This window comes from Cyprinodon variegatus, unplaced genomic scaffold, assembly GCF_000732505.1.
Source record: "Cyprinodon variegatus isolate N-32 unplaced genomic scaffold, C_variegatus-1.0 Scaffold134, whole genome shotgun sequence".
Taxonomy (NCBI): domain Eukaryota; kingdom Metazoa; phylum Chordata; class Actinopteri; order Cyprinodontiformes; family Cyprinodontidae; genus Cyprinodon; species Cyprinodon variegatus.
The window spans coordinates 13,195-28,978 of NW_015150587.1; the positions used below are offsets into that span (position 1 = coordinate 13,195).

Sequence of the window (15,784 nt, forward strand, 5' to 3'; positions counted from 1 at the left end):
TAAATGTTAATAACATTGCTGAATATTTTTTATTTATCATTACTTTTTCAAATGCAATTTATTTTACTTGCAGCTGATTTTTCTCTATCTTTAATGGAATGATTACTGTATAGATGTCAATCATATAAATCAATGTGATATCTATGTGCCTCTCTGTATCCACCATAAAATTATAAAATCGACCAACCCCTCTATTAACTAGCGGTGGGCATTTATCTTATTGCCATGATAAATTACCCCAGTGGCTCCTTTTTAACACAGCTGCTACTTTCACAGAAAGTTGAAGTATTACTTCAGCTTTAGAGATGTTAAAGAGCTTCTCCCGGGTGTAAAAATCAACTTGCTATGGTTGCTGTGGTTATGCATCAAAACAAGTATCCAAAAAGGACAAAAAAGTGAAAAATCCTTCCAGTTTCACAGCATTAATAAACAGAGGTGAAAAATATCAGGAAACATAACACTAATCCAAAAATGGAAAGATTCAAGTTCTCTTAAAAATGAATATCAGAAATATCAGAGTCAAGCTAGCAGATCTACACCAACATGCAGCCACCTTAAGCAGCACAAATCTAGAATTTTAGAGTATAAATTAGGATAAATGGTGTTAAAAGGCTTCAAGAGCCGTACTTGTGATTATGGGGCTATGTTTGCTTTGGTATGCAGTAACAGTCATACAATTACCTAAGAAGACTGCAAAAAAACTGATGAAGATTATGTCATTTTAAACAATTATCCCAAAAATATTGTGATAACTGACAACCTCATTTAATCAAATTCTTAAATGAATATTACTGATGTTTAGATTGCTGTGTAAAAATATGATTGTGTTCATTTTTTATAATGTTTAATACACAACTTTTTGTGTTTGCTTGCTTTAATGTTTTGTACCTTCCACCTGTAGTAATTCGCTTTTATTGCAAACAGTTAATAAGATTAGTGAATTCCTTATTTTCCTCAGAATAGGTACATAGATGAGATGTAGGAAATGTTCATATCAATCCAGATCAGTTTTTCTAAAACCTTATGTCAGTACAGTTTGAACATGATCATCCCCTGAGGCCACGCTATCACAGAGAAGCCAGTATCTGTGTTCATGCAACCCTCAGGTGGGGAGGGTCTTTGAAAGAAAAGCTTTATTATGTGTTGGGAAGATTTATAATATAGTGTGTTTACATAGTGATGTTTCAACCAAATGAGTGGATTAATGTCTGCTTTTCTCGCAGTTTCCTCAAATCAAATACAATGCCCTGAATGTGTACAAGAAGACTGCAATGTATTCAGAGCTGGATTTTATAGTAAACTAGTCCTACATCCACAAAAAGAAAGATGAGTGCAGGAAAAAAAACCCACCTTCAATGGATTGTGTTTGCTAAATTTCAGCCACTAGATGGGGCTGTTTTGTCACTTTTATGTTATACAGTCTGGATTAATGCACAGATTTTCCATTTATAAAAAATATTAATCAATAGACCTGATAACCCATTAGAAGGGTAAAAGGAAACCAAAAATTATTACAAGCTAACAGTATAATCATTTCCAATAGGCAACTGAATAATACTATAACTATACAAGAATGAAATTAGGTTACTGGGCCAATAATGCTTATATGTAGGCAATATTGTATAAAGTTATTAGTTTTGCTTACTGTAAATTGGTAAAAGGCTGCATATGCTTATGAAACTCTGTTATTCAATAATCAATTAATACCAAAATATTGTCTCGATTTATTTAGTAAGACATAAGTACTTAATATTACTTGGTCAGTGTCATAGAATCCAGATAGAGAGGAATAATTAATTTCAAATGTATGCATTCAAATTTGATTCTAGCTAGATTGCAATGCGTTTAGATTAATTTTATAAGGCAAAAAAAAAAAAAAAAACACAAGCTATCTGTTAAAGTTCTGTTAAACAACAATAAATGTTAATAACATTGCTGAATATTTTTTATTGGACTGGTATGATTTTGGCAGCATTGCACAAATAAGTCACAAAGGGTTTACTTTACATAGTTCAATGCTGAATAGTACAGCATAAGCAATGCATTAGACTAAGATAGATAATTAACACATGAATATGCCTTTGATAATTCTCTCCATAGTCAAATCTGCCCAGAACACTGGAAAGAAGCACTACCACAGATCATTCATCCCTGCTGCCACCAGACTTTACAATGCAGAACTATAACTGCAATAACATGTGCAATAAGTAATTTGCAATCACAATTTTAATATACTGTGCAATAACCTGTTTGTTTTATTTAATACCCAGCGCATGCAATATGACAATTACATTTCTCCACTGTGAGATCATTTAAGTCAATGAATCAATCAATCAACCAACACTTAAGTACATCTTTTTTTGTCATAGTTTTATTTTTAAGACAGTTTGTATCTTATCAAAATAATGTTATCTGTACACTTGTAGTAGTTTCTATTTGTTTTAAACCATAAGTCCATAGTTGTTGCTTATGCAATTAGTTGAAGTTTGCTAACTACTTTAAGTTGGATATGATATATATATATTTTTTTACTTAAGAACTGAAGTTACCATTTATGGATTTCTCCAAGCGGCCAGCAACAACTCAACCTATGACCCCTGTGGTGTAAATCCTGCTCCACACCGGTTGACACACATGCAGGCTTCTCTTGACTGATCGCGGACCAGCTCTGGCTGTCTTTCAGTGTTGTGAATAATTGTGGTCTGCCTTGCAGCATGGATACACCCACCAGGGAATCTAAATATATCCAGCTAGATGTGTCTGAAGAGCTCAGGCATGAAGATGATATACCTAGACAGGAAATCCACACCTTACTGCATTACTTTCCAAATCCATTGTGCGCCTGAATGTTGCTGACACTCCCTGAACCTCCCACTAAAGGTGAAGTCATTTGACATTCTTATCTAATGCAGCATTTAAATGAGGTTAATGCTCTGCTTTATCTTTATGTCTTTGTGTCTGCTGCTGTTCATAAGTTGAAATAGTTTCACTGTGGATTAACAGACACGGAAGCAAAAATACGCAATAAAGATCTACAGAGAAACTCAATTTTGAGCATTTAAGCGACAAATCGTCGGATTACGAATGTTTCATTAAGGTTTCAGCACAAATTCCCAAGTTGCCTGTTTTCTCTTCCCAGCACATGTCACAGGGTCAGTGAAGATAAAACCCAGCTGCTTTTAGTATTCATTTCAGGCAGCACTTGCCGTCCCCTTTTTAACTGCAGCTGGCCTTTAAGTCTCTGCTCTCAAATCATCAAGAGCTTTTCTGTAACTAAACAATTTAAAAACCCTCAGCTGTTGACGTCTGGTAACATTAACATATTTCAGAGAACTGCCTAATATTTATTTGTTGGATCTTTTGAGCAGTAGAAGCGTATTGCAGCTCAGACTGGAGAGGTTGACCAGGGACCCCACAAAGGAACCTTAGAGGTAGACTATGATACTGCTGTGTCCTCTAGCAGTGGTAATCTGACTTTTACTCAAAGATTGTATTGTACTGCTCTCACAGTGCTGTGGATAACCCCCCTCTCCCTCCTCCTTCGATGCCCTGCAGTGGGAGACAAGAGTCCGTCTGTTTTTCTCTACTCTATGTTTTGACTCAGTTCTCCTTTAGGAAAACGTTTTGTAACCTTTGACCTTGGACTGTAACCCTTTCAACCCAATACCTAAAGAGTGCCAACAGTTAAAGGTAAGTGATTATACACCCAGCAAGCAGCTTTGGCCCTCAGCACAGATGGAAAACCTTCATGCAAATTAAAAAGAAATGGATGGAGAAAAAAACAAAACACACACACATACTCCAGATGCAAAAGTTGAACTTCCCTTAAACCTTTTTAAGCTTTCATATTATAACATTTGATGTTATTATTCAGATCCACAGCTCAGGTGGGAGAATCTGCTGGCAGGCTAGACTTTTTTGAAAGAGGCAAAAAGAGAGCTATTATTGAAAGGGAGCCATGGAAGATCCAGTTTGCTACAGCAAATGTGCTAAAGAAAATGCACTGGTCATTTGAGGAAAAAAAAAAAATCAGGTTAAAAACATTTACCCCCTCGTATCTACTTTCCTCAGCAACCCCATTGAGATCAAGAATGAAATCTACAGAAAACTACTGATGAAATTACACCTATCAGTTCGACACCTATTAGAAAACTAACAAATTAAAAGATAAAGCCTAATATTAGAAATTATTTACACATATATTTATATATTTTAGGGTAGCATCATCATGGAAGTCTTTGCAATGGATGATGTTCAACATTTATAACTGTACTGCATCTAGAGAGGGAGAGGCCAATGTGATTCTAGCCTTAATATTTACTGGATTGGTCAGCATATGATAGGACCTGACAAGTCACCAGCCCACCTGTCGTTCCTGTTTGATGCTGGGGTCGTTGTTTCTTGTTTGTTAATGAGACTGATGTGTTTCAGTTCCATATTTCAAGGTGTGAATAGTTGTGAAACCACTTGGGAAGACAAATACAAGTTTTACTGCAGCTTGCTTGAAAGGAAGAACTGGACAACACCTATTCTTTTTGTTGGCTTTTTTTGTGTTTTTCAAAAATAGCCATCAGACCACTTCCTTCTCTTTAAACAAACATTTAAGACACTCATGTGTAAGACCAGGGATCCCTACCAAAGAGTTCCTCTAGCAGCACATAGAAACTGTTGCTCCATTGACCGTCCTTTGAAGTTTGATAACAGCTGTTTGATAAGCAGGATGTTCTGGTGTGACATGTTTCTCAAGGAAATACAAATTTCACCACTTCCCACATACACTTTTTTTTTTATTAATACCCTTTTTCAGGTGAAAAAGAAAAAAGCAACCTAGCAAGGGACAAATTAACTATGCATCTGTTTGTACTCAAAATGTGCAATCGCATTTTCTAATTAAGACATTTTCTATGTAAGAAAACTGAGTTGTATGACATAAATTATATAATATCTAATAACAGAAAATCATTAAGAGTTGTTTTGGTTTGTTCCTTGTCATCAAGGACTTAATGGTGGCAAAGATGTTAACACTGTTGTCCTGAAACAAGAAGGTTCCTGTGTTGGAATCCTTGCTCTGGTAATATTAGTTGTGCATTATAAGCTTGGAGATACCTTAACCCTTCATTATGGTTTAATGATGAATATAAATTTTATTTTAAATAAACTGCATGCAAATTATTGTCTTTTATTGAGGTTAAATGAAAGAGCCTTCTCATCAACTGCTAAATATTTGCAAACCTACCAGCCTATGTGTTTTTATAGGTGTGGATTTACGCAAAACTATTCGCCTGCGGCACTTTGACCGTCTCACTGGTAAAATGTATGGACAAACCCAAACATGTGAAACTGTATTTATTATATGTGTAACAATCTAAAACTCTTGAAAAACTCCCAGCTTAATATTATTATTATTAATTCATTCTCTGGTATTCTAGTTACTTGTTTTTATCATGTTTGTGTATCTGTGTCTTTCGGTATAATCTAATTTTTCTCCTCAGCCCTTATTTCTTTCACATTCTGGAGGCAGCATGAGTCAGTTCGCTTTGAACTCTGACAACTATTCAGTAGTAATGTCATAGTTGTTGTATATACTGTTAAGAACACCACAAACACACGTTTGGCAGTGGTGCACACAATAAATGAAGAAATAAAGAGTTTTCAAAATGCAGTGTGTAGCGCTCCTGCCTTGCAGCAAGAAGGATCCAGGTTCGATTCCCGGCCTGGGGTCTTTTTCTGCATAGAGTTTGCATGTTCTCCCTGAGGATGGGTGGGTTCTCTCCAGGTACTCCAGGTCCAAAAACATGACTGACAGGTTAATTGGCTTCTCTAAATTCTCCTTAGGTATGAGTGTTAGAATGGTTGTTTGTCTCTTTGTTGCCCTGCAACTGGCGACCTGTCCAAGGTGCACCCCACCTCTCGCCCGTAGATAGCTGGAGATAGGTACCAGCACCCCTTAAGTCAGAGGTCTTCAACAGGGGGTGCATGGGGGTTTGCGAAAGCTCTGGTTGATTAGACTTTTTTTTACATCCCCCCATCCATCTTTTTCCACTAATTGAAAAGTCTTTAAATACACATGAACATGAATTCAACACACTGTAGTAAACAGATAAATGGAGGCAGAAGATGTCTTTCAGTCATCAATGCACACATTCAACAACACACACGAGCTCTTTCAAGCTGGGCACCGTTTCATTCACAACACCTGTCCCATTAACCAGGAATCAGAAACACTGTAATAATCCAAGGGCGAAATTACTTTTGTTACATTACTCCATCTATAATAGAGTGACTATAGGACCAGTTTAATATAACACAATTTCATACAATATATATATAATTATGGGGTTCCCGCTCCTTCTTGCCATCAGTTTGGGGGTCTTTGGCCTGGAAGACGTTGAAGACCCCTGCTTTAAGTTATATTTGTTCTTTGAAAAACGATTGCAAAGATGACCCCCACTGAATTTATGAAAGAGTCTGGGTTAAAAAAAAAAAAATAAAAAAAAAAAAGTTTTTTGTTTTTTTCCAGTTGAAAGCAATGTTTCATATCAAAACGTCTATACTTTGTGTGAATAGTGCAGGAGGGATGTGTATCTGTGAAGTTTCTCTGTTTGTTTCCCAGCCTCGTAGCACCGCCTCCTCCGGGCCCCCTCCCCGCCTGTTGCTATCTCAGCCCGGAGAGCTTTGAATTCAGTCTGTGGCCCCAGCCGAGCCGCCGCCCGCCATGCTGCTCAACTGAGAGACACAGACGAGACTAACTTTTACTTTTCCCAAGTTGCTGCACACGCTTTGTCCTCACCTGTGGAAAAAAACAGAGGGAGGCTCCCACGCAGTGAGTACCGTTTGTCTCCAACTTAGTGGAGAAGTTTAATTTAAGGTAGTTGTAGTTTTTGCGCTGAAAGCAGCGCAGAAGTTGGTTTGAGAAAGCAGGAGCCGCGGACTCCTCAGCTGCACTTGTTAAACTCTACTCTAAACTTCCGTCGCCTCTTAGATAGAGAAAAGTCCCTCTTTACTTTAACTACTCTTTATTTATTTTATTTTTTTTAGTAAAGTTTCACCACTAATTTGTTGAGAGGAAAAATGGATTTTAGCGGACTTTTTTTATTTAAATTTTTTAAGTGAAACTAAGTCCCCTTAAGGTCGTAATAAAATCTCCATTTAAACATTAAACGTCTCCACCTTTACAATGCCACTGTGCCAGCCAGGGGTCAGTCAGAGGCTCCTACCCTTGGCATGCATAAATCAAGGGTGCTCTTTCATTGCAATAACAAAAGCCTATTTACTGTGACAGCGGCAGCATTACCACAGTTTATTTGCAGTCTCACATTCTGCAGAGAAATTCATGCAAACTCATTTTTGCGTCTCTGTTTGTTTATTTAGAGTTTTGAAGCTGTGCAGCTGGAGTATTTTTTTGTGTATTTTGAAACATCTCACCTGCTCTGTTCGCTATTCTGAGTGTTTTTTTTTTTTTTTAAAGAGCTGCTTTAACCCCTTGATGCCCATTATTGCAAATATGTAACAAACCCTTTGTTTTACATACATAGCCAATATAGCATGTGTATTCCCCCAGTTTCAGTGTGGACCTAAGAACCTATGGAAATCTTGTTTCCCTGACAACTGGTTCCTAACAATGTACAACATGCAATATACCTACATTTGTATGTATAATTTAAAACAAATTAAAAGTAGGCTATTTATATGTATATTAGGGCTGCAACTAATGATTATTTTGCAAATCGATTAATCTGTCGTAAATTTTTTCCTTCAATCTTAAATGCAAAGTTGTATTTTTTTACACTTTTGATATGATAAACGATCTATCTAAGTGAGTCGCTCTGTCAGCTAAAGGCATGTTTTACAGTCTATATACTCCAGTTAACATATTATTATAATATATTATTAACTATCTATATATATATATATATATATATAAACAAACAAACTTTGGCATCAAGTGGCATCCTGTGGCAGTTTTGCAGTGGTAGTTGCTGTTTAAAACCACATGCCTATCTTCTTTTCTCTGTTTGACACCTTAATGAAACTAAAACTGTCATAGCAGTTCTAGAACATGTGTTTCACTTCAGTTTTTCCATTTAGGGATGTACAATTTAGAGACTTCTTGTCAGGGGTGGTTCTAGATCAGATTTAGCAAGGGGGGCAATGTTTTTATTCATGATTGCACCGAAAAAGGAATGTAACAAAAACGAGCGCACTAGTTCATTGTCTGAAATATCAAGCGAAGAAAGAGCCATTTTTTTGCTCTGCAGAGCACTTTTTAAGTGAAGGAATTTGTTCTAATGCACCTAATATTTGTGGTCTCTGTACGAGTTTAATTATAAGTTATTTATCTTGAATTTATTTATTGTTTTGTCTTTAATACAGGGGCTATAAAATGGGCTAGGACCAGTTGTACAAGGGCACTGTCCCCTGTCTAGAACCCCCCATGCTTCATGTTGACACACTTCACTCAGGATCTGGCTTTTTTTTATCTGGTTGATAAGGATTTGTGGTTTATTTTGAGATCTAATCCTGTGATTTAGATAATGGCCAATTTATTTATTTATTTTTCCTGGGATGATGACAAATAATTCAAAGCATATTTTTCCTTTCATCGGATTAAAGGTAGATTTAAATAATTTCAGATTTATTTAAGATTTAAGACATTTATCCCCAAACAAGTGCAATAAAGTACTTCTGTGGTTGATCTGTCAGTGGGCTGAAAATGATGGAAGTTCTTAGTTAAAATGGAATAGGTAAATTTATTTCTTTAGATATACATGCATTTTTTTATGTTGCTAGTCTTTTGATTTTAATTTGATTTCATAATTAAAAGATCGCGTTTATTTATTTTTTATATTTCTGGTCCATTCATTTGATTGACTCATCTCTCATGGTTTTCTCTGCTGCCTGTTTAAGTGAGAATTTCTCTTTATGACATGCTTTGTCGGATCAGTCTGTGCGCAGTAACATATTCCTCTCAAAGTCAACTTACGATGAACTCTAAACTTAAGCAGTTTTTTTTTTAATGCCAACCTTCTCTTGTAGAGTTGAAAACATTTCTCACTGTAAATAGTTTTTTTTTGTCTGATTTATGTCTATGTAATCAAGTAAGATGTCTGCAGGTGTTAATTGGCTACCAGAATCAAGGTGTAAGGTTTCTGTCCCACTATTCCTATGGATCAAAAAGCTTTCCTGAGAGTCCAAACAAAGCGGTGGAGTTACTGATATGCTGGGTTGTAATAATTCAGCCGCATTAGAGGCTTTTGAAGCATGAGCAGCTTTTTAAGGTCTTGTTAGTGTCTCACTAGATATGCTTGTACTGTACTTTAACTAGTCCATGTTGAAACCGTCTCTCTGTGGATTTAGCCATTCAGAGTGATACTTGTAGTTTTGCATTGTATTATAGTCCCACAGCAAAACCCCAGCTGCTCTCTGCTTGAATTAGGGCAGTTTGTCCAGATGCTAATGAAACAAAGCAATCCCAGACCATCAAACTCCCACCACCACACCTACCTGTGGCTGGGAGGTTTTAAAATTGTCCAGCTTCAAAAGTGGTTCATCCATAACAAACTCTTACTTAATAAGAAAAGGTCTTACTGCTTGTTATTTAACTTAGGCCACAGCAATCAACCAGATGAGTTTTTTATTACTTTTTTTGATGATTCGCCAATAGCTGGAGATGATAAGTATAATTATCTTGGTCTTCACCTTGACTCTTGACATTTAGGCTAGGTTCGCACTGCAGCCTGAAGTGACCCAAATCTGATTTTTTGGCCCATATGCGACATGGATCTAATCTTTTAATGACGGTCTGAACAAACGGATCCGATTTTTTCCAATGCGACCCAGGCCACTTGGCTATGTGGCCCTGAATCCGATACTAATCAGATCTTTTTAAATGCGACCTGTGTCTGAACAGCCAGGTCGCATTTATCCGACCTGAACGCCATTAATACCTGACAAAGGTCACTATTCTAGGTCTTGCTACAACCGTTGTGGACGATGATGCAGAGAGCAGTATTTATGTCTAACCATCTTGAAAAGATTGTGTCTTTATGGTTGGGAAAGATCGCTAGATGCGCTCTGGCACTACCATCCATGTTTACTTCCGTAAACACAAAGCACGCTGGCCTGTAAAGTCATTGCGTCCTCTACTGCGCATTGGGGACACTTGCCATATATGACTGCAGTTCACAGAAGGGATCACATAGAAGTCATATATTTGGAAATGTGAACAGCAACGCAAAAAAATAGGATTTCCTGAAAAAAATCGGAATTGAGCATCAAGGCCTGCAGTGTGAATGTAGCCTTTTAGATCACATATACTCTATATTCAATCACAAAGAAGATATCCAAATGTTTGAGATTACTTTAGTCCTCTATTAACTGCTTTACCCTGTTCACTAGGAAAATGATCGTTACTGATGCTGATAGGGTCTATCAGAACACAACACAAGCCTGAAACAATCATATTTAATCTTGATCAATTGGTTATTGAAATAATCGTCAACTAATTTAGTAATCTATTAATCATTAACTGGAGAATAGAGGCGTACCTACAGCTGATAGAGCGACCCACCTTGAGCACCAATTATACCAAAATAATAGAAGAAGAATTTAAAAATGTGAAGATTTCGCAATTACGATTAAAAAAAAAATTCATCTGTCAATATGCTCTGTCCAGAAGTGCTCAAGTGGATAAGTTTTAGTTTTACATTGTTTAATTTAGTAAAAAGTCTTCTTCTGTGAACCCGTGAAAGCTATCCAATTATTATTTGATTCATTTAAAAAGATAATCAACAGCTTAATTGATTTGCAAAATATTCATTAGTTGCGCCCCTAATCTCAACCCCCTTAAAATGATTTATCACAGTCTCTGTAGATTTGTACTGAGATGTCCTTACAGAACCCATCACTGTCAGATGTACACCTCACTAAACTGGTTAGTATTAAAATCAAAGACATTTTCATTGGCTTTAGTTTGTTTTGAAATGTTATTGTCATATATAATCTGAGGCATACCAAACATCTGTACCTGCTTTCCCAAAGTCAATAATACATTTTGTCATTGAGCTTTTCAATTTAAAGCACCATCAGATTGGAACAAATTACCTGTTTCTGTCAGATCTATGACCTCGCTACAGATCTTTAGGAAAGCTGTATTCATTCACTCACAAACAATTTGTACTTCTGATTAGGGGGGAGAATCGGCATGGGTGTTGCGATACGATACATGTCACAATTCTTGGGTCAAAATACGATATTCTCACGATATTACAATTTCACTATATATTACGATATTTTCAAAGTGACATGTATAGATAAAACTGCAAGTTCTGAATGTGTTCATCAGAAGATACTGATCATTTAGTTATTTTGGTATCCATGCTTTTTTGGGTTGTAATCAGTCCACGTCTTCCGCTGGTACTGCCTCAACTACAGATATAGCACTGTGCCTCACAGCAAAAGGACTTTATGGTGCTATATACCACAGCGGCGGTGCAGAGGTAGCCCATTTCCCCTCATTGTTTTAGAGAAAATGTTTTGTTTTTAAAATCGAATAAGCCACAAATCACCATATATCGCCAAAACGAATTGTCACCACAACCCCCATTTCTGATATTGTTGTATTCTTAAAAATTTTTGCTTATTTTGAATTGTGACTAAAAACGATTATTTGTGTGTTGCTTTATCTTCATTGCTATTTAAATGCATCTATGTTAATAGGTTTACTGTACTTAACCTGATTGGTTTGGGGAGCAGCTTTATACGGGGAAATTAGAGTCAGAGAGCTTTTGTCTGTTGGTATGAATGCTGTATTGTTTATTTTATTTTTTGGAATTCTATTTATATAATCTGTATAATTGCTGTTTGTGCCAATTTTTCATCCTAAATAGAATAATAAATAATTGTACTTTATTGATCTCACATTGGAGAAATTTACCTCTGCATTTAACCCACCCAGATTAGTTGGCCTTCCTCTCGTTGGATTGATTCTTTTAAAGAATTTATAGACATTACGATCCGGAGAAGTTGAATAAAAAAAAAATATATATATTGATCACATTTTACCAAGTAAAAAGGAGAGCATTTACTTCCTCACCAGAGGTGAAATGAGCATATATTGCTTAGAATCTCAGGTATAAGCAAGCTGATAGAAACGCTCTGCTTCTGTTTGAAGTTTATGTAACCCATTGGTTAATTGCATTGCAGATGACTAATTGAGAATTATCACTTGATTGTGCCTTTTTTTTAATAAGCCACACTGCAAAATAAGGTTTAATCTTGTGTAAGATTCCTGCTGATATCAATATTCAAAGCGGCAGTATCAACAACATATCAGAAATGGGAAAAAGTTTTAACTATACATCCCCATCTTTTGAATTTATCAAGGTTAGATTAATGATTTCTTTTGCCTTTAATAAACTGCAAAAATAGTTTAGTATATCTCACATTATATTTTTGGAAGTGCTGTGTGTGAAAATAGTGTAAACCAAGAGGGGAAAGCCACTCTGCCTGTTTTATCAATGTGCAGATTTATACCTGATTATCTGTTTGCATGCATGCACTACTTTCTGAAAAGCTCCTAAAATGTTTTGAAGGATTAAAGCTATAAAACATCTCCTGCGGTGGTTTGCTTTACATTTATTGAGCACTTGGGAACCTTTAAACATGGCAGATATATTATTTTTTTCTTAAATAGGACGGTTGTTTTCTTCTCTGTTCCCACTGGTTTGTTGTTGGTGACGTTCGCCGCCCCGCCTAGCTGTCATCTTCACTCAGGGTCTCACCAGAATGCATCGGCAGGAACATGCCCCTCTCTTTTGGGCTCAATAATTAATTCTTCTGCCTCATCAGTCCTGATTCCACAGGTCCTCAGCTGGGTCACATCGAACGTAGGGGCAGCAACCCAGATCTTGTCAATTTGACGGGCCGGCTGGCTCTCAAACCAGCCAGAGTCATGTCAGGCGGATCCTAAGATGGGAGGGGGCAGGATCGGAGAGCCAGCCAGAGCAGGATATTGCTGTGATCATTCACCAGCAGCAGACAAATCATTAAACCCTGGGCTGCATGCCGCTGAGCGGTTCAGGCGTTTCTGTCCGTCTGTCACTCAAACTCCCCCCTCAGGCTACAGTTTGTGTTGTAAGCTACTTGCTGTTTTGGCAGGTTTCAGATTTTTACTCCCATGCTAATCGGCTGCGTGTGGAGTTTGCTGTTTAAGCAGATCATAATCGTTTAAAGTTGTAAACAGTTCATTTTTTTATGTTTTACTTTCTCTGATCTTTATCTTGTGTACAGAAAGGGCTCTGTGTAACTGAAGTTGTCTTAACTTTCACATGACCTTTTTTTTTTTTTTTTTTTTAATTCTTAAATGCCAAAAATCTTTGCATAAGAAAAACACATTTTCTTTTTAATCAGTAATCAATCTGAAATGAATAGTTTAGGGATTTCGACGTCTCACTGAGGGCTTTTGTTTTCAATCTGAACTTGCTATGAAAATAGCTTTTTCCGTGTGTTGCTTGATGTTTACTTTAGATCTGAGGCCAAACTCTGGTTGTTTGTCAGATTTGAACTCTTTTACTAACTGGTTGCATTAAAATCTGCTCTTACTGGAAGACATCCAGCTCAGGCTGAAAGCACGAACCACGTTTAGGCTCCAAATGCAATTTACCAATCTAAAAGGCCTTTGGTGTGGAGATGTCATGGCTCCTTGCATGCGAGCTCTGAGGGATTTTTGAACTCTTAATGGGTTTGATGGTGACCACTATTGATGCATGCTCCATGCTTTCCTTTCTTAGTTGTTCTCCAGTCTTTCAAATGAGGGAATTAGCTGCAAATTACCTTAGCTACTGTTATGGCCGTTTACGTAAAAGCCGCCATCTGTGACGCAGATTTACTCCTGGTAGATAAGTCTTTTAATGTTTCTTTTTTATGTAGCTTTACAGAATAAAGACTGAGAGATAAAAGCACTGATATGCACAGTAATGAATTCACCTTTTATATCTTGGTTTAAATAAAATAGGTAGTCGTGGTCCTGTAGGTAGTAAAGGTCAGTGCATGCCAGCTTTGATGTGGAAAGCGTGCTACTGTAGATCGGAGGCGTTTTTTTGGTAACCCCCCACCTCCATTTCAAAGCCACAGACATGGTCTGCCACTCCCTTCCACTGTACCCCGGCACCCTCAGGCTGGAGTAATCTCACAGTGGCAAAGACAACAGCATCTGGCTGCATATCAGCAGCAGACATGTGGCATGTGGAGTCACTTTACTTTTTGTTGAGTGGCCATAATGCATTCCAGAGGTCTCTCTGCTAAATTACATCACAATTTAGTGGTGCTTTTAAGTGGAGGTGCATGAAGGTAAACACTGGAGGGTCCATTTTATGTCCCATTGTTTGGGAAAAAAAATAAATAAACCGTAGATGGTAGATTTGTGAGCAAAGCTCAAAAGGGGATTGTGTGTTTGAAGAATTTGAAGAAATTTCACAGTATTCTTGTATTTAGCAAACAGAGAACATTTACACATTTGTAATTGAACTGGGAAATGTGAAGGTTTGATTATTTTTAATAGTGTTTATAATCCTGTAGGATAAATTCCAGCATCCTATCAAATCTGATCATCGTCGTCATTCCTGCTGAAGCAGGGTTTCTGCGGGTCATTAAAAATAATTAAAAGTCATTAAATTATTATTTTTTTTAAACTAAGGCCTTAATTTGCATTAAAAGAAATAAAACGTTGCATTAAAATGCTTCAGAAAAGAAGCTTGAGGCGGAAAAAAGGCTAGAGAATGGGGAAAAATGCTAATTTGAACCAAAGTGGCGGGAAAACGAGGAACTCTGGACATGGCTGCAGCCTGTCCACGGTGAAGATGACGAAGGATTTTGCTGTGTGTGTATANAGGGTCATATTTGAGCACGCCATTTCACTTTTCTTTCACCAGTTCAGCACGGTTCTCCCAGCAGTCTACACTTTCTCTGCTTTCTTATTCTCATTCTCTTCTTCTTCTTTCCAAATCACACGGCGTGCCACAGGTTTGCTTGCTGGGTTTAAAACTTGCAAGCAGCAGCAACCCAGACTGACACAGCTCATTTGGGTGATTTGTATTACATGTAGCCTGGTGCCGAACGCTCCAGAGGGCTTTACCATATTAACAGGAAACACGGTGCAAGTGAAGTTAGACACTGTCGTGGGACAACATGCAGTAATTTATAAATGTTTGAAATCAGGTTGGGTCTAGATTAGCCAGCAGGTGGGTTCAGATCCAGACCCTTGTCCGCTAAGCTGTTAACTCTGCTGTATAGTGTTCCCAGTTTTACTTTATTTTGAGTTTTGTATTAGAGAACTTTGATTATGTTTTGTGGAAACTGCAAAAACTCAGCATTTTCAGAACCTCTTTAGCTGGCCTCTTTGAAAAACTGTGAAATAGACTCGTCTTTGTTGGATTTCACCATTTGACTTATCTGTGTTACACTACTGTATTTGTGGTCGATCACATTTCTTGTTTTTATAACCACTAAAGCTGATTTGTTAATCTATTTAAATGAAAAATGGCTATTGTTTTTAATCAAATGCTAACCCATGAGACAGAGGGTCAGTAGCTGTAGACCATAGCCTGGCTGATTTACAATTGCTCTCTTTTCTTCTGCATGCTGGCCCTTCCCCTCTAATCTCCCAATATGCTCTATAATACTCTGCATATTGCTCTCTCACATACGCCCTAGCTCCTCATTTCAAAGTGCTATTATTGTTTTTGCAATTGTTTTTCTCAGAATTCACCTCTCCCTTCTTCATCCT

General features: G+C 37.1%; 1 protein-coding gene across 5 annotated transcripts in view; it reads left to right on the forward strand.

Moving 5' to 3' along the window:
• Positions 1–6,692: 6,692 nt before the first annotated feature.
• sema4d (sema domain, immunoglobulin domain (Ig), transmembrane domain (TM) and short cytoplasmic domain, (semaphorin) 4D) overlaps positions 6,693–15,784 on the forward strand; it is a 50,805-nt gene continuing 41,713 nt past the window's right edge. For all 5 annotated transcript variants that reach the window (XM_015376406.1, XM_015376409.1, XM_015376410.1 and 2 more), the window contains exon 1: positions 6,693–6,823. The gene's annotated coding sequence lies outside the window, so the exon portion shown is untranslated. The remainder of the gene's footprint in view (positions 6,824–15,784) is intronic.